The sequence below is a fragment of the Lutra lutra genome, chromosome 5 (genome assembly GCF_902655055.1).
Source record: "Lutra lutra chromosome 5, mLutLut1.2, whole genome shotgun sequence".
Lineage (NCBI taxonomy): Eukaryota > Metazoa > Chordata > Mammalia > Carnivora > Mustelidae > Lutra > Lutra lutra.
In genome coordinates, this window is record NC_062282.1 from 5,872,879 (window position 1) to 5,888,562 (window position 15,684).

The 15,684-nt window shown below is 41.3% G+C and overlaps 1 protein-coding gene across 2 annotated transcripts in view; it reads left to right on the plus strand.

Moving 5' to 3' along the window:
* ADCY2 (adenylate cyclase 2) overlaps window positions 1-15,684 on the plus strand; it is a 422,161-nt gene that overhangs the window by 315,698 nt on the left and 90,779 nt on the right. The gene's annotated exons all lie outside the window — the stretch shown is intronic.

The window sequence follows — 15,684 nt, forward strand, 5'->3', positions numbered from 1 at the left end:
GGGGCGCCTGGGTGGCTCAGTGGGTTAAAGTCTCTGCCTTTGGCTCAGGTCAAGATCCCAGGGTCCTGGGATCGAGCCCCACATCAGGCTCTCTGCTCAGCGGGGAGCCTGCTTCCCCCTCTCTCTCTGCCTGCCTCTCTGCCTACTTGTGAGCTCTGTCTGTCAAATAAATAAATAAATAATCTTTAAAAAAGAAAAAAATGTTATCTTCTTACTTGATTTTTGTATTACTCTGGTGCCCAGTAGAAGAAATGCAGCCTAAAAACGACCCAGAAAGAGCAAAATCCCTAGACTTTTTTTTTTCCTAATAAGCAGGTAATGTTATTGTGTATTGAAAAGACAAAACCTTCATTAGTTGTTTTTTTTTTAAGAATTTATTTATTTATTTGACAGAGAGAGACAGCACAGCACAAGCAGGGGAATGGCAGGGAGAGGGAGAAGCAGTCTTCCCGTTGAGCTGGGAGCCCGACATGGGGCTCAAACCCAGGACCCTGGGATCATGACCCAAGTTGAAGGCAGTTGCTTAACCGACTGAGCCACCCAGGCGACCCCCTTCATTAGTTTTTGATGTAGTGTTCCATGGTTCATTCTTTGTGTATAACACCCAGCGCTCACTGCAATACGTGCCCTGCTTAATACCTGTTACCGGGCTAACCCATCGTCCTACACCACAAACTAATGAAGTACTATGTAGTCGCTAACATAACATAATAAAATAAAATTTAGGAAAAGAAAGGACAAAACCTGCTCTGGGTTTTTCCATATGCAGCCATCCCTCTGACTCCACCTTCTCCCTAAAGCCCGCTCCTGCCACCTTTCTGGTTAGAAGCGGTCACTGCACAGCTCACCCGGATCCAGGAAGGGGACACTGAGTGTGCACACTTGCACACTTTGGAGTGGACTCCTCGTGCCATCTCTGGGTGAAAATCCAGTCACTCTGGGGTTGCTAGCTTGCCTTTCTCTCGTACCTTCTTCATGACCGCCATAGAAGTCAACCGACTTTCCTTAAAGTAATGGGTTCTTTCTCATTCTGTAGTCTAAGAGAAAAGAAGAAGAAAATGAAACTCTTGTCTTTTTTCCATAATTGGGGATATAGAAAGAAACTTCCAAGACAAATCTTCTTTGCGTTTATCAACGCTCTGTAAAGGCCAAAGCAGCCATTTTCAAGCTAGCAGGATCAGGCTGTGCGTTCACATCTAACTTCAGCAGCATCTGGGGACAGCTGGAACTGCCAAGGCTGGGCTGCATTTTGTCTCATGAAGATACTGAGCCAACTAGAGAGCAAGGGTCTGCCTTTCCCCTCCGCACTCCGAAGGACGTTCTTCTGAGCGAGAAGCAGCACAAAGGCATTTGTAGAAGTAACACGTCGCAGTATAACTCGCACATGTTCACTCCCAAGTTCTCTGCCCCCTTTTAGAGGAGGTGCCCAGTGACCTTCCTCTTCCCCCCGTAAATTCGCACTGAAACACGTGGGCCAAAGGAGTTCTCCTTCTAGACTTACAAAACCATCAGTGGAATTTCCCCATAGCAAAGTATCTGTTTTAAACCCTGAGGAAAGGTAACGGATTAGACCCCTTCGGAGTTCCAGGCCTGTGCCCCTTGGTAGAAGAGACCAGCAGCTGAGCCGTACACAAAGCTTACCGACGGAGAGAGCCGAAGGCCGTTAGAAAAGTTGCATGAGGGAAACGATTCCCGAGGGAACTGGGCCCTTATTATTACTCTCCGGTGATAAATTCACTGATTTTTCTGCATCTTCCTATTGAATGAACATCTTTACGTTTCCCACATCATAATTAAGATTGGGATTATCACCCATTAGAAGGAACTGGAAGAGAAGAAAGTGACTAGGTTTTTCTTTTTCAAACCATCCATTTTATTACTAAGCAAAATCCTTTTTATGCTATGTATTTTATTTTTATTCAAGTATAATTGATACACCGTGCCCTGTCGGTTTCAGGTGTACAACATACTGATTCTGCACATTACTCAGGGCTCATCACCATAAGTGTCCTCTCAATCCCCTTTATCTCGTTCCCCGTCCTCCCGCCTGCGTCCCCTAGGCAACCACCATTCCCTGTATTTAAGAGTCTGGTTTCTTGTTTGTCTCCTTTCTCTTTCTTTGTCTTGTTTCTTAAATTCTACGTATGAGTGAAGTCAGATGACATTTGTTTTTCTCTGAGTTTTTTTTAATTAGCCCCTCGGTCCATCCATGTGGTCACAAATGACAAGATTTCATTATTTTTTATGGCTGAGTAATACTCCATATATATGTATACCTTATCCAGTCATTTACTGTAGACATTTGGGCCACTTCTGTATCTTGGCTATTGTAAACAACGCTACAGTAATCATGCAGTGTGTATTTCCTTTCAAATTAGTGTTTTTGTTTTGTTTTCTTTTTTTTTTTTTTTCTTCTCAACCCTCATGCACTCTTGGTGGGACTGCAAATTGGTCCCGTCACTATGGAAAACAGTAGGGAGGTTCCTTAAAAAATTAAAAATAGAATTACCATAGGATCCAATAATTGCACTACTAGGACGTTTTCAAAGATGATGCTAAAGAAGCCAAAAATTTCCAGGGACCAAAACAAATAATTCATGGGATCTCACTTTTCAGAAAACATCAAGGAGATATCTCTTTTATTTTTTTTTTAAGATTTTATTTATTTATATGACACAGATCACAAGTAGGCAGAGAAGCAGGCAGACAGAGGAAGAAGCGCAGCAGAGAGCCTGATGTGGGGCTCAATCCCAGAACCCTGAGATCATGACCTGAGCTGAAGGCAGAGGCTTTAACCCACTGAACCACCCAGGCACCCCTGTCTTTTATTTTCTTATCTCTCTTCTATGTGTTGTATCTTGAAGACGACTCATCCAAGTTCCTTCTCTCAGGCATCATCACCAATTCCTAGTAAGTTTCTCTTGAACAACAAGTTGATTTTGAGCATCAGCGTCATGAAACCTGTGCTGGTTGCTTTCCCTCTTTGTGCCGGCTTTGGCAGAGCTCAGAACAGGTCTGCGGACACTTCTGAAGGAAAGAGTTGAGACCAGAACCTCCTATGCCTGCTTCCTATTACGTTAACATTATATTATGTTGTATTATAATGTCCTCTTCCTTCCTTCTTTCCATGCTAATGTCCTCATCTTTCTTTTCCTTTGTAAACAATTCTTCTTGCGAAGTATTTCAGAGATACTGCAACATACAGAGCATGAGATGATAAACGTGTGTGTGCGCAACCCAGAAGGTACAAATTTAATCCGGTGTTACCTTCCTGTAGATCTGTTTCTGGGCTCTGAAGCCATTATTGTTAGGGCATACCTCCTCTAAACAGCATCTGTGCTTATTTTTTTATTCAATCTGATGTGTTTTCTGATATATTAATTTGATAGATTAATGTGTTTGATTTTGTTACTGATGTAGGGACTCACTTTTCCCTCTTTTCAATTACTTTGCTTTTCCTGGCACACCTTCCACTTTCTAACTTCAGAAGGATTGTTCCAGTATTCTGTATTCTTTTCTTTTCCTTTGCTAGTTAGGATCGCTCTTTCTCTGTCCTCCTCGTGTGCATGCATGCTCTCTCTTTCTCTCTTTATATACATGCTTACAGTCCTGTATATAGCGCACATATATAAAGTGTATGTGCTTACATAACTATGTACGTAATAATATATATAGTATTAAGATATTCTGAAGTTGATCATGATATCTTCTATGTAATTTTTCTTAGAACTTCTGTTGCAGATGGTAATCATAGTATTTATTAGATTTACTCTTGTTCTTTACCAGTTTGTTTATTAGTGCCTTTTTTATTAAAGCATAATTTACACAGTGTCACGTGAGTTTCAGGTGTACAATACAGTCGTTCAGCAGTTCCATGCATTTCTCAGTGCTCATCCAGAATACTCTTAACCCCCTTATTTATTTCACCATCTCTTATTTTAGTTTCTCAGTGTTCCACGATTCATTGTTCAGGCACCACACCCAGCGCCCCATGCAATTCCTGCCCTTCTGAATACCCACCACCAGGCTCACCCATCCCCTGGCCCCACTCCCCTCCAAAACCCTCACCCTCTTTAAAAAAAACTATCCATTCAAGTTTATTTCCCTTCTTTCTGATATCTGTCATTTATTAGTTCTTTCACTGAGGGTCTGTGAGTAGCAAGAGCTCCTGTTTTTTCCTTTATGTTGAAATATTTTTATCTGCCTTATTTCACATTGGCTCTTGAATAATAGTTTAACTGAGTATAAAACCCTAGGTTACCACTGTTTTTCCTTCGTATTATGATGATGATATCCTGCCCATGTCATCATCTGTAGCTGCTGGTGAAAGGTCTTCTATCAATCCCATCATGTCCCCTTTCACCCAGCCAGTGTCTCCGGCGCCCCCGGGTCTCAGGCTGTCCCTCCGCGTGTGCATCTGTTCTTCTTCACCTAAAGGCCTGGGTGTGATTTTCCATCTGAAAATTCACATTTTGGCAGTTTTCTGGCATTACCACCTTATTCCTTCTATCTTTACTTTTTTCTCCTTGAAATCTTATCAGTTGAATATTGTGCTGTTCATTCTGTGTTCCAAGTCTTATACTATTTCCTCAGAGTTTACATGTCTTTATTTCCCTGCGCTGCATTTACTCTGGGGAATCCTTCATCCACACTGAGTGTATAATTTCAGTGATTATTTATATCTAAGATGGCTGTTAGGGTCTCTTGAAAATATGAATTTTTTATAATTCCATATTTTACCTAAGGATTCCATTTTTAATTTTTCTTTATTAGCATAATAAACACATCATATGAAATTGAATAAGTATATTGTATGAATACAACACTCGTTTCATTCTGTTATGATGGTGTATAAATGAACGAATTCTGCTGTGCGGTCTCTGTGCTGACTCATGGTGGCACGTCTCCTTGGGTTATATGTAATTTAACTGTGAGCTCACTGGCATCAAAGGCTCGGGTCCATGGAAATTCCACATACTCTGAGTTATGAAGGCATTACTGTGATATATTTTTCAGTGTCTCTCTGCCAGCTCCCTCTGGGGTTCACCAGTTCAAGTCAAAGTATTTTGTTAAATTCGGGTCAAGGTCAAGGTCCCTTCACTAAACAGGTCTTGTGAATGTGACTAACATCTTAACACAGAGCAAGATTGGGGATCTCATTTCAGAATGACTCTGCTTCCACTCATCACTCTAGTTAGTCAACGTCCCTGAAAATTATCAGACTGCTAGACAGAGTTTTTATGTTTCCTGTTTCCTGGTAGGACAGTGGTTTATGGCTCCTGACTTTATTCAAGAGCTCAGTTCCAATTTCCCATTAAGGAAATGCCTGACAGCACCCGCACCTTGGGTGGAAATTAAATCTCACACTCCAAGCCCTGTGTCAGCCCCTGCTTCCTCCTGGGCTGTTTTGCATTAATACCCCTCACATTCTGCTCATGAGTACCCTCTGTATACGGAGTATTTTCTCTTCTCATGAGCTCGGCTATCTAAAAATAATAATTTTGTTATACTTTGTGAAAGAAACCTTTTTGTCAGGATAATGATGTTTCTCACTTCCTCACTTCTGTTTAATGTGCTGAACTCGTTTTGTTTTCTTTTTTTTTTTTTTAACTATTTATTTATTTGAGAGAGAGACAGACAGAGTGAGAGAGCATATTAGGGGAGGTCAGAGGGGGAAGCAGACTCCCCATTGAGCTGGGAACCTGATGTGGAACTTGATCCCGGGACTCCAGGATCATGACCTGAGCTGAACGCAGTCGCTTAACCAACTGAGCCACCCAGGCACCCTGTTTGTTTTCTTTTGGAGAAACTGCCTCATGTTTTTTGGAAAAAGGAGAAAAATGACTAATAAGTGAATGAATGAGTGCATGAATAACTAATAATAGAAGAATGCATGACCTCGAAATGATAATCAAGGGGAAAGGTTTGCCTAAAAGAGGGCCAAATATCATCCCTGTTTGACACAGAATCATAAATCTGGCTCTAATCTCAGAATTTGAATAGTTGTAATTAAATTATTGGTTGACTCCTCTTTTTAGGCTTGTTCTCTCGCTTCTGTCTGCCTTGTACTACATAACTTTATCAGAAATGTGAGCCACCTTCAAAGACCAAAAATGATCAAACCTGAATTGTTTCTTTTTAAAGATTTTATTTATCTTTTTGACAGACAGAGATCACAAATAGGCAGAGAGGCAGGCAGAGAGAGAGAGGAGGAAGCAGGCTCTCTGCTGAGCAGAGAGCCAGATGCGGGGCTCAATCCCAGGACCCCGAGATCATGACCCAAGCCGAAGGCAGAGGCTTAACCCACTGAGCCGCCCAGGCGCCCCAAGCCTGAATTGTTTATGCAGTTCTTAGTACTTTTATTCATATTGTCTGCCAAGCTAAGTAGATTAAACCAGGCATGGGCAATTGTTACAATAAGAATGATTTTTTCCTAATAAAATTTTGTTAAATATCATGTGCTTTATTAGCCCAAGTTAAATTAAGATAATGATATTTTACTTAAGCAGAATTAATAATTGTAATCTTAAATATGTGAGATCTATTATTTCTGCTGAAATTCTTTGATACTTATTCCATTGTTTATTTGAATAACCAATGCCCATTAATTCTTTAATAGTCATTTCAAAAGAGTCACTTTCATTTTGGTTTTATCTCCGAAAAGGAGAAAAAAGTAGAAGAAAGTCTGATGGGAGAATCATTCATGTCCATTGAAAGTAGACTTGATTTTCTGAACAGAAATGATAGAAAAATAACAATTATGGAGGCAGTTCTCTTTGGTGGGCAACCAAACTGGTAGATCCAAATATTGGATACTGAGAAAGTAAGTTACTCCTGGTGAATGGGTATGAATTTTAGGGGAAATAAAAAAAGGAGGCAGGAAGGAAGGAAAGAAAGAGAAGGAAGGAGGGAGGGAAGAGAAGGAGGGAAAGGAAAGGGAGGAGTAGAGAGGAGATAATTCTCACTGTCCAAGATAAAATGAACCTTACAGTTTTGCGAGATCAACAGTATCCTGCTGTGGATTCAGGTTATCAGAAAGTAAGGAAATGCTTCAAATAGTAGTTTGAATGTAAGGTGGCAGTTTAGTTTTTCCCCATTAATCAAAGGCCAAAAGTTACAGTATGGCACTCCGATCCTTTGGATTCTCTGGGGAACCTGGATCCCTCCAGCACACATCCCTGCTTTCATGAGACTTTGCTCCTCATCCTCCTTCTCTACAATGGCAGCATCCACATTCCGAGCAACACGAGGGAGGAACAGACCCAGAAGCAGAGGGCAGAAAGCATTCATAACTGCTCTCTCTTGCGGAAACTTCTCAGAAGCTACCTCGTGACACTTGGGTTTACAACCCAAGACAGATCTTAGTCACATGCGTGAACCTGGCTCCAAGGGAGCCTGGAAGGAGTAGTCTTTGCTCTATAGGACAGGGTGCCCATCTGAAAATGCGGTCATCATGAAAAATGGAATTCCTGAAAACCAGTATTCTCTCCAGGAATGAAAACAGATTCGTGTTGCATTTAGCTGTGTATCAGTGGTCTGGTAAGATATGAGGAACCCTAACAAGAAAAAATGGTGGCTCAGCATGTTTTCACTCAATGAAACAGGTCACAGACCTTCACTTTTATACCTGGGGATATATCTGAGCATTTGTTATAGAAATCGAAATTCATAATAGAAGCACACACATGCACCCAGTCACATGTGGAATCATTCCACAACTATTGACTGAGCTGCCAGATACTAAGCATTGCTACAGATGCAGGGGAAGCACCGGCAACCCCCGAAATGCCCTTTCTTTCACATAACCACATTCTAGTAGGCGGCACAACAGTGATGCGGTAAACAAATACACATATGATAGTTTAGCGGTGATAATCTTTAAGGAAAAAATGAGACAGAACGGGACACTCTGGAGCTGTGGAGGGCGGCACGTCAGATGAGCGACCAGGGAAAGCATCACGAATCGCGTGACATTGAAGCAGGCCTGAACGACTTGAGATGGGAACTATGTGGCTGTCTGATAGAAGAACATTCCAGATGATGGGACCCACGGTATGTTCAAAGAGCCAGGGTGGTGGGAGCAGAGTGAGCCAGGTGAGAGCTGTGGAGGATGGGGTCTGAGGGGCAGCGTGACGGCAGGTGGTGTTGACCCTCCCAGGCGATTGGGAGAACTTGGGGTCCGATGCTAAGTGTGACAGGAAGCTCCAGAAGGTTCTCAGCTGAGGATGTGATCTGGGTATGTTTGGAAGCCATTGTTCTTGCTGCTCTGCAGGGGGAAGGGGTTTAGAAATAGGAAGACCAGGTAGGGTGGTGGCCGGCACCAGAGTAGCAGAGCAGGTGGGAACTGCGGGGGTAGCTCATGAAGAATGATGGAGGCAGTCTTGCTACTGGATGGGATACGAGCGATAAGAGAAAGCTGAGTTCTGTGGGGTTTTTAATGTTGGTGTTGGTTTTGGTGTTCGGCCTGAGCAACTGGGAAAATAGTGTTGCCATTTAACAGGGAGGGAGACTCTTAGGGGGAGAGCAGGTGGGGAGGGCCGTGAATCAAGGACTCAGTTCTGGACATCAAAGACATGTGTGTGCATCCCAGACAGCCAAGTGCTAGACCTTCACAGAGGGAGGGAGTGCGTGAGTCCCAGGTTAATGGAGGAGCCACAATTTGGGAAACCCAGTATGCGGGTAATATTGAAATCCATCAGATGGGATGGGCTCACCTAAGAAATGAGTACAGGAAGAGGAGACTGTGGGTCTTCTGGGGGAATAATGTGTCTGAAACTTCAAATCTTCAGCCCTTATTGTTGCTGTGGAGTGGAGGCTCTTTGCTCTGCCTAATACGGTTCCTTCTCCCTTTCACCACCTCACAGGACCTTCAAGTGGCCAGAACATCCCAAAGTTCCTAAGTCCTGTTATTAGAGAAAGGCTACTGTGGTCTGTAATGACGATGAATATTTAAAGATTTTTTTTTTTTTGAGAGAGAGAGACAGTGAGAGAGAGAATGAGCGAGGAGAAGGTCAGAGGGAGAAGCAGACTCCCCATGGAGCTGAGAGCCCGATGTGGGACTCAATCCCAGGACTCCAGGATCATGACCTGAGCCGAAGGCAGTCCAACCAACTGAGCCACCCAGGCATCCCACAATGAATATTTAAATGCCTCTTCTCCTTCTCAGATTCTGACTTTTTTTTTTTATCAAATTCCCTTTCATTTCAAAGATCTATCACCTGTCACTTAAAAAAAGAGAGATAAAGGGGGTTTTATGGCTGCATGGTAACTTACAGTTAAGAGAAAAGCCTTCTTTCCTGAGTTCGTATCATCCTCGCGGAACACCACATAACAGGTGTGAACAGAGCGTTGATGGGAGAATCTGCATGGTCCTTGGGGGAAGGAGGTGAGGCAAGGAGGGAGGAGGGCCATGGAAGTCACCACATTGAAAGACACCATTATTTACTTACAGAACCAGTTTATAGTTAATACAGCTTTCAGATATTTGCAAGATAGTGCAGGTGTATTTCTGCTGGATTTTTCCTGCCTGCAAATGTGCTTTCTCACCCACATCTGACCACCTGTAAGCAATAAATTGACTGCAGAAAAAAAAAAAAAACCTGAAAGGAGAACGGACCTTGTCTCAAATCAGTCTTTTCCATATACTGTAACAAAACACTTGATTTTAGTGCCAAAGTAAAGAACTATCACTAAAAAGTGTAATTGTTCTCACCTCATGACAGGGAAGAGTCAAGTTTGCTTTTCAGAGAGTATATAAATCAATTATGCTTGTGTGTTAAGAAGAAACAGCTTTGCAGCTAGAATGTTAATTAAAATTTACTCTTCTACACAAACATCTGGGCATGCTTAATGAGCCTGAACACGGTTTTGTTAGAGCAGTCAGGATAAACGGTTATAATTAAGAGCTTTTGGCCAGCCATTACTTTGCCTATTGGTGTTTCTTGTTCCGTGGGATGAGTGGTCCATCTGAACAAGAACGCCAGTGAACTATGAACATGAGAACTGGACAGCCATAGGTTTGAGGTGCTCTGGGTCTAAATCTCGGGCTGTGACATAATGTTCTTGATACCAACTCATATCATCTGCAAATACAGATCAGTTTACTTCCTCCTTTCCAATGTGATGTCTTTTATTGCAGATTCTTGCCTAATTTCCCTGACTAGAAACTGCAGTGTGATTTCAACAGAAGTAGTCACAGCACACATATATTCTTGTTCATGATTTTAGGAGGACAGCGTTCAGTATTTCATCATTAAACGTAAAGTGGCCTGTAGGTTTTTCATGTATGCCTTTATTAGGATAAAGGAAATCCCCCCTTTGAATCTTAGTTTCTTAAATGTTTTTATAATAAAAGGATGTCAGATTTTATCTAATGCTTCTTCAACAGTTATTGAGATGATGATACAGGTTTCTTTTCCTTTATTAGTGTAGTGTATTATACACTAGTTGGTTTTCAGATATTAAACCAACCTTGCATTTCTCAGATAAATCCCACTTTGTCATGTTATATAATCCTTTTTATATGTGACTAGATTTGGTTTCCTAATAGTTTGTCAGGGTCCTTGTGTCTATATTTATAAGACACATTGGTTTCAGTTTTGTTTTCTTATGAAATCTTTGTTTGATGTTGATATGAGGGTGATGCTGGCCTTATAGAATCAGTTAGAAACTGGTCCATCCTTTTTTATTTTCTGGAAGATGTTAAAGAGTAGTAAAAATTCTTCTTTACATGTTTTGTAGAATTCACCAGTGAAGCCATTTGGGTGTGAGCTTTTCGTTGCAAGTAATTTTTGGTTTGGGTTTTGTTTTAAATACTGATTTAATCTCTTTTATAGGTCTATTCAGAGATTCTATTTCTTCCTGAGCCATGTCTGATAGTCATAACTTACTTTATTTTGCATTTAAATTCAATTTAGTTAACTGCAGTGTATTATCAATTTCAGAGGTACAATTTAGTGATTCATCAGTTGCATATAACACACCGTGCTCATTCCATCAAGTGCCCTCCTTAATGTTCATCACCGAGTTATCCCTTCCTCCACCCACTTCCCCTCCAGCAATGCTATTTGTTTCTTGTAATTAAGAATATCTTATAGTTTGCCATCCTCTCCATTTTTATCTTATTTTATTTTTTCTTTCCTTCTATGTTCATCTGTTTTGTTTCTTAAATTCCACATACGAGTGAAATCATGTGGTATTTGTCTTTCTCTGACGTATTTCACTTAACATAATATACCCTAGTTCATCCATGTCATTGAAAATGGCAAGATTTCATTCTTTTGACAGCTGAGTAATATTCCACTATACATATACACACACACACACACACACACACACACACACAAACACACATTTGTTAGAGCAGTCAGGATAAACGGTTATAATTATATATATATATATATATATATATATATATATATATATACACACACACACCATATCTTCCTTATTCATCCATCAGTCCATGGACACTTGGGCTCTTTCCATAACTCTTTTACACTGTTGGTGAAAATGCAAATGGGTGCAGCCATTCTGGAACACAATATGAAGGTTCATCAAAAAGCTAAATACAGGGGGAGGAGTCAAGATGGCGGAGAAGTAGCAGGCTGAGACTACTTCGGGTAGCGGGAGATCAGCTAAATAGCTTATCTAAAGATTGCAAACACCTACAAATCCAACGGGAGATTGAAGAGAAGAAGAACAGCAATTCCAGAAACAGAAAATCAACCACTTTCTGCAAGGTAGGACTGGCGGAGAAGTGAATCCAAAGCGACGGGAAGATAGACCGCGGGGGGAGGGGCCGGCTCCCGGCGAGCGGCGGAGCAATGGAGCAAAATCAGGACTTTTAAAAGTCTGTTCCGCTGAGGGACATCGCTCCAGAGGCTTAACTGGGGTGAAGCCCAGGCGGGGTCAGCGCGGCCTCAGGTCCCGCAGGGTCGCAGAAGGATCGGGGGTGTCTGAGTGTTGCAGAGCTTACCGGTATTGGAACGGGGAAGCCGGCTGCAGAGACAGAGCCGAGGAGTGACTCTCAGCTCGGAGTTGCCTTGAGCCGGTCGCAGGCTCGGTCAGCTCGGAGCGCGGCCGGAGGCCAGGGTGACGGGAGTCATTGGGCGCTGTTCTCTGAGGGCGCACTGAGGAGTGGGGCCCCGGGCTCTCGGCTCCTCCGGGCCGGAGACTGGGAGGCCGCCATCTTCATTCCCGTCCTCCAGACTCTACGGAAAGCGCTCAGGGAACAAAAGCTCCCAAAAGGAACCCGAGCGGATTACTCAGCGCGGCCCCGGGTAAGGGCGGTGCAACTCCGCCTGGGGCAAAGACGCTGGAGAATCACTACAACGGGCCCCTCCCCCAGAAGATCTACGGGAAACCCAGCCAGGACCAAGTTCACCTACCAAGGAGAGCGGCGGAATTCCAGAGGAGAAGAAAGCAAAGCACGGAACTCATGGCTTTCTCCCCATGATTTTTTAGCCTTGCAATTAATTTAATTTTTTTTTCTTTTTCAATTTTTTTTTTCTTTTTCTCTTCTGCTGTTGAATTTTTTTTAACTTTTACCGTTTTCTTTTTTTAACGTTTTTTAAATAGTTTATCTAATACATATATTTTTTTCCTCTTTTTATATTTTTTCTTTATCGGCTTTCTTTTTTTTAATAGTTTCTTTTTTTTTTTTCTTTCTTTCTGAACCCGTTTTTATCCCGTTTCTCCCCCCTCACAATTCGGGATCTCTTCTGATTTGGCTAAAGCATATTTTCCTGGGGTTGTTGCCACCCTTTTAGTATTTTACTTGCTCCTTCATGAACTCTTATCTGGACAAAATGACAAGGCGGAAAAATTCACAACAAAAAAAAGAACAAGAGGCAGTACCAAAGGCTAGGGACCTAATCAATACAGACATTGGTAATATGTCAGATAGAGAGTTCAGAATGATGATTCTCAAGGTTCTAGCCGGGCTTGAAAAAGGCATGGAAGATACTAAAGCAACCCTCTCAGGAGATATAAAAGCCCTTTCTGGAGAAATAAAAGAACTAAAATCTAACCAAGTTGAAATCAAAAAAGCTATTAATGAGGTGCAATCAAAAATGGAGGCTCTCACTGCTAGGATAAATGAGGCAGAAGAAAGAATTAGCGATATAGAAGACCAAATGACAGAGAATAAAGAAGCTGAGCAAAAGAGGGACAAACAGCTACTGGACCACGAGGGGAGAATTCGAGAGATAAGTGACACCATAAGACGAAACAACATTAGAATAATTGGGATTCCAGAAGAAGAGGAAACAGAGAGGGGAGCAGAAGGTATATTGGAGAGAATTATTGGAGAGAATTTCCCCAATATGGCAAAGGGAACAAGCATCAAAATCCAGGAGGTTCAGAGAACCCCCCTCAAAATCAATAAGAATAGGTCCACACCCCGTCACCTAATAGTAAAATTGACAAGTCTTAGTGACAAAGAAAAGATTCTGAAAGCAGCCCGGGAAAAGAAGTCTGTAACGTACAATGGTAAAAATATTAGATTGGCAGCAGACTTATCTACAGAGACCTGGCAGGCCAGAAAGAGCTGGCATGATCTATTCAGAGTACTAAATGAGAAAAACATGCAGCCAAGAATACTATATCCAGCTAGGCTATCATTGAAAATAGAAGGAGAGATTAAAAGCTTCCAGGACAAACAAAAACTGAAAGAATTTGCAAATACCAAACCAGCTCTACAGGAAATATTGAAAGGGGTCCTCTAAGCAAAGAGAGACCCTCAAAGTAGTAGATCAGAAAGAAACAGAGACAATATACAATAACAGTCACCTTACAGGCAATACAATGGCACTAAGTTCATATCTCTCAATACTTACCCTGAATGTTAATGGGCTAAATGCCCCAATCAAAAGACACAGGGTATCAGAATGGATAAAAAAACAAAAACCATCTATATGTTGCCTACAAGAAACTCATCTTAAACCCGAAGACACCTCCAGATTTAAAGTGAGGGGGTGGAAAAGAATTTACCATGCTAATGGACATCAGAAGAAAGCAGGAGTGGCAATCCTTATAGCAGATCAATTAGATTTTAAGCCAAAGACTATAATAAGAGATGAGGAAGGACACTATATCATACTCAAAGGAACTGTCCAACAAGAAGATCTAACAATTTTAAATATCTATGCCCCTAACGTGGGAGCAGCCAACTATATAAACCAATTAATAACAAAACCAAAGAAACACATCGACAAGAATACAATAATAGTAGGGGATTTTAACACTCCCCTCACTGAAATGGACAGATCATCCAAGCAAAAGATCAACAAGGAAATCAAGGCCTTAAATGACACACTGGACCAGATGGACATCACAGATATATTCAGAACATTTCATCCCAAAGCAACAGAATACACATTCTTCTCTAGTGCACATGGAACATTCTCCAGAATAGATCACATTCTTGGTCCTAAATCAAGTCTCAACCGGTATCAGAAGATTGGGATCATTCCCTGCATATTTTCAGACCACAATGCTCTAAAGCTAGAACTCAATCACAAGAGGAAATTTGAAAAGAACCCAAATACATGGAGACTAAACAGCATCCTTCTAAAGAATGAATGGGTCAACCAGGAAATTAAAGAAGAATTGAAAAAATTTATGGAAACAAATGATAATGAAAACACAACGGTTCAGAATTTGTGGGACACAACAAAGGCAGTCCTGAGAGGAAAATATATAGTGGTACAAGCCTTTCTCAAGAAACAAGAAAGATCTCAGGTACACAACCTAACCCTACACCTAAAGGAGCTGGAGAAAGAACAAGAAAGAAACCCTAAACCCAGCAGGAGAAGAGAAATCATAAAGATCAGAGCAGAAATCAATGAAATAGAAACCAAAAAAACAATAGAACAAATCAACGAAACTAGGAGCTGGTTCTTTGAAAGAATTAATAAGATTGATAAACCCCTGGCCAGACTTATCAAAAAGAAAAGAGAAAGGACCCAAATAAATAAAATCATGAATGAAAGAGGAGAGATCACAACGAACACCAAAGAAATACAGACAATTATAAGAACATACTATGAGCAACTCTACGCCAACAAATTTGACAATCTGGAAGAAATGGATGCATTCCTAGAGACATATAAACTACCACAACTGAACCAGGAAGAAATAGAAAGCCTGAACAGACCCATAACCAGTAAGGAGATTGAAACAGTCATCAAAAATCTCCAAACAAACAAAAGCCCAGGGACAGACGGCTTCCCGGGGGAATTCTACCAAACATTTAAAGAAGAACTAATTCCTATTCTCCTGAAACTGTTCCAAAAAATAGAAATAGAAGGAAAACTTCCAAACTCATTTTATGAGGCCAGCATCACCTTGATCCCAAAACCAGACAAAGATCCCATCAAAAAAGAGAACTACAGACCAATATCCTTGATGAACACAGATGCAAAAATTCTCGCCAAAATACTAGCCAATAGGATTCAACAGTACATTAAAAGGATTATTCACCACGACCAAGTGGGATTTATTCCAGGGCTGCAAGGTTGGTTCGACATCCGCAAATCAATCAATGTGATACAACACATTAATAAAAGAAAGAACAAGAACCATATGATACTCTCCATAGATGCTGAAAAAGCATTTGACAAAGTACAGCATCCCTTCCTGATCAAAACTCTTCAAAGTGTAGGGATAGAGGGCACATACCTC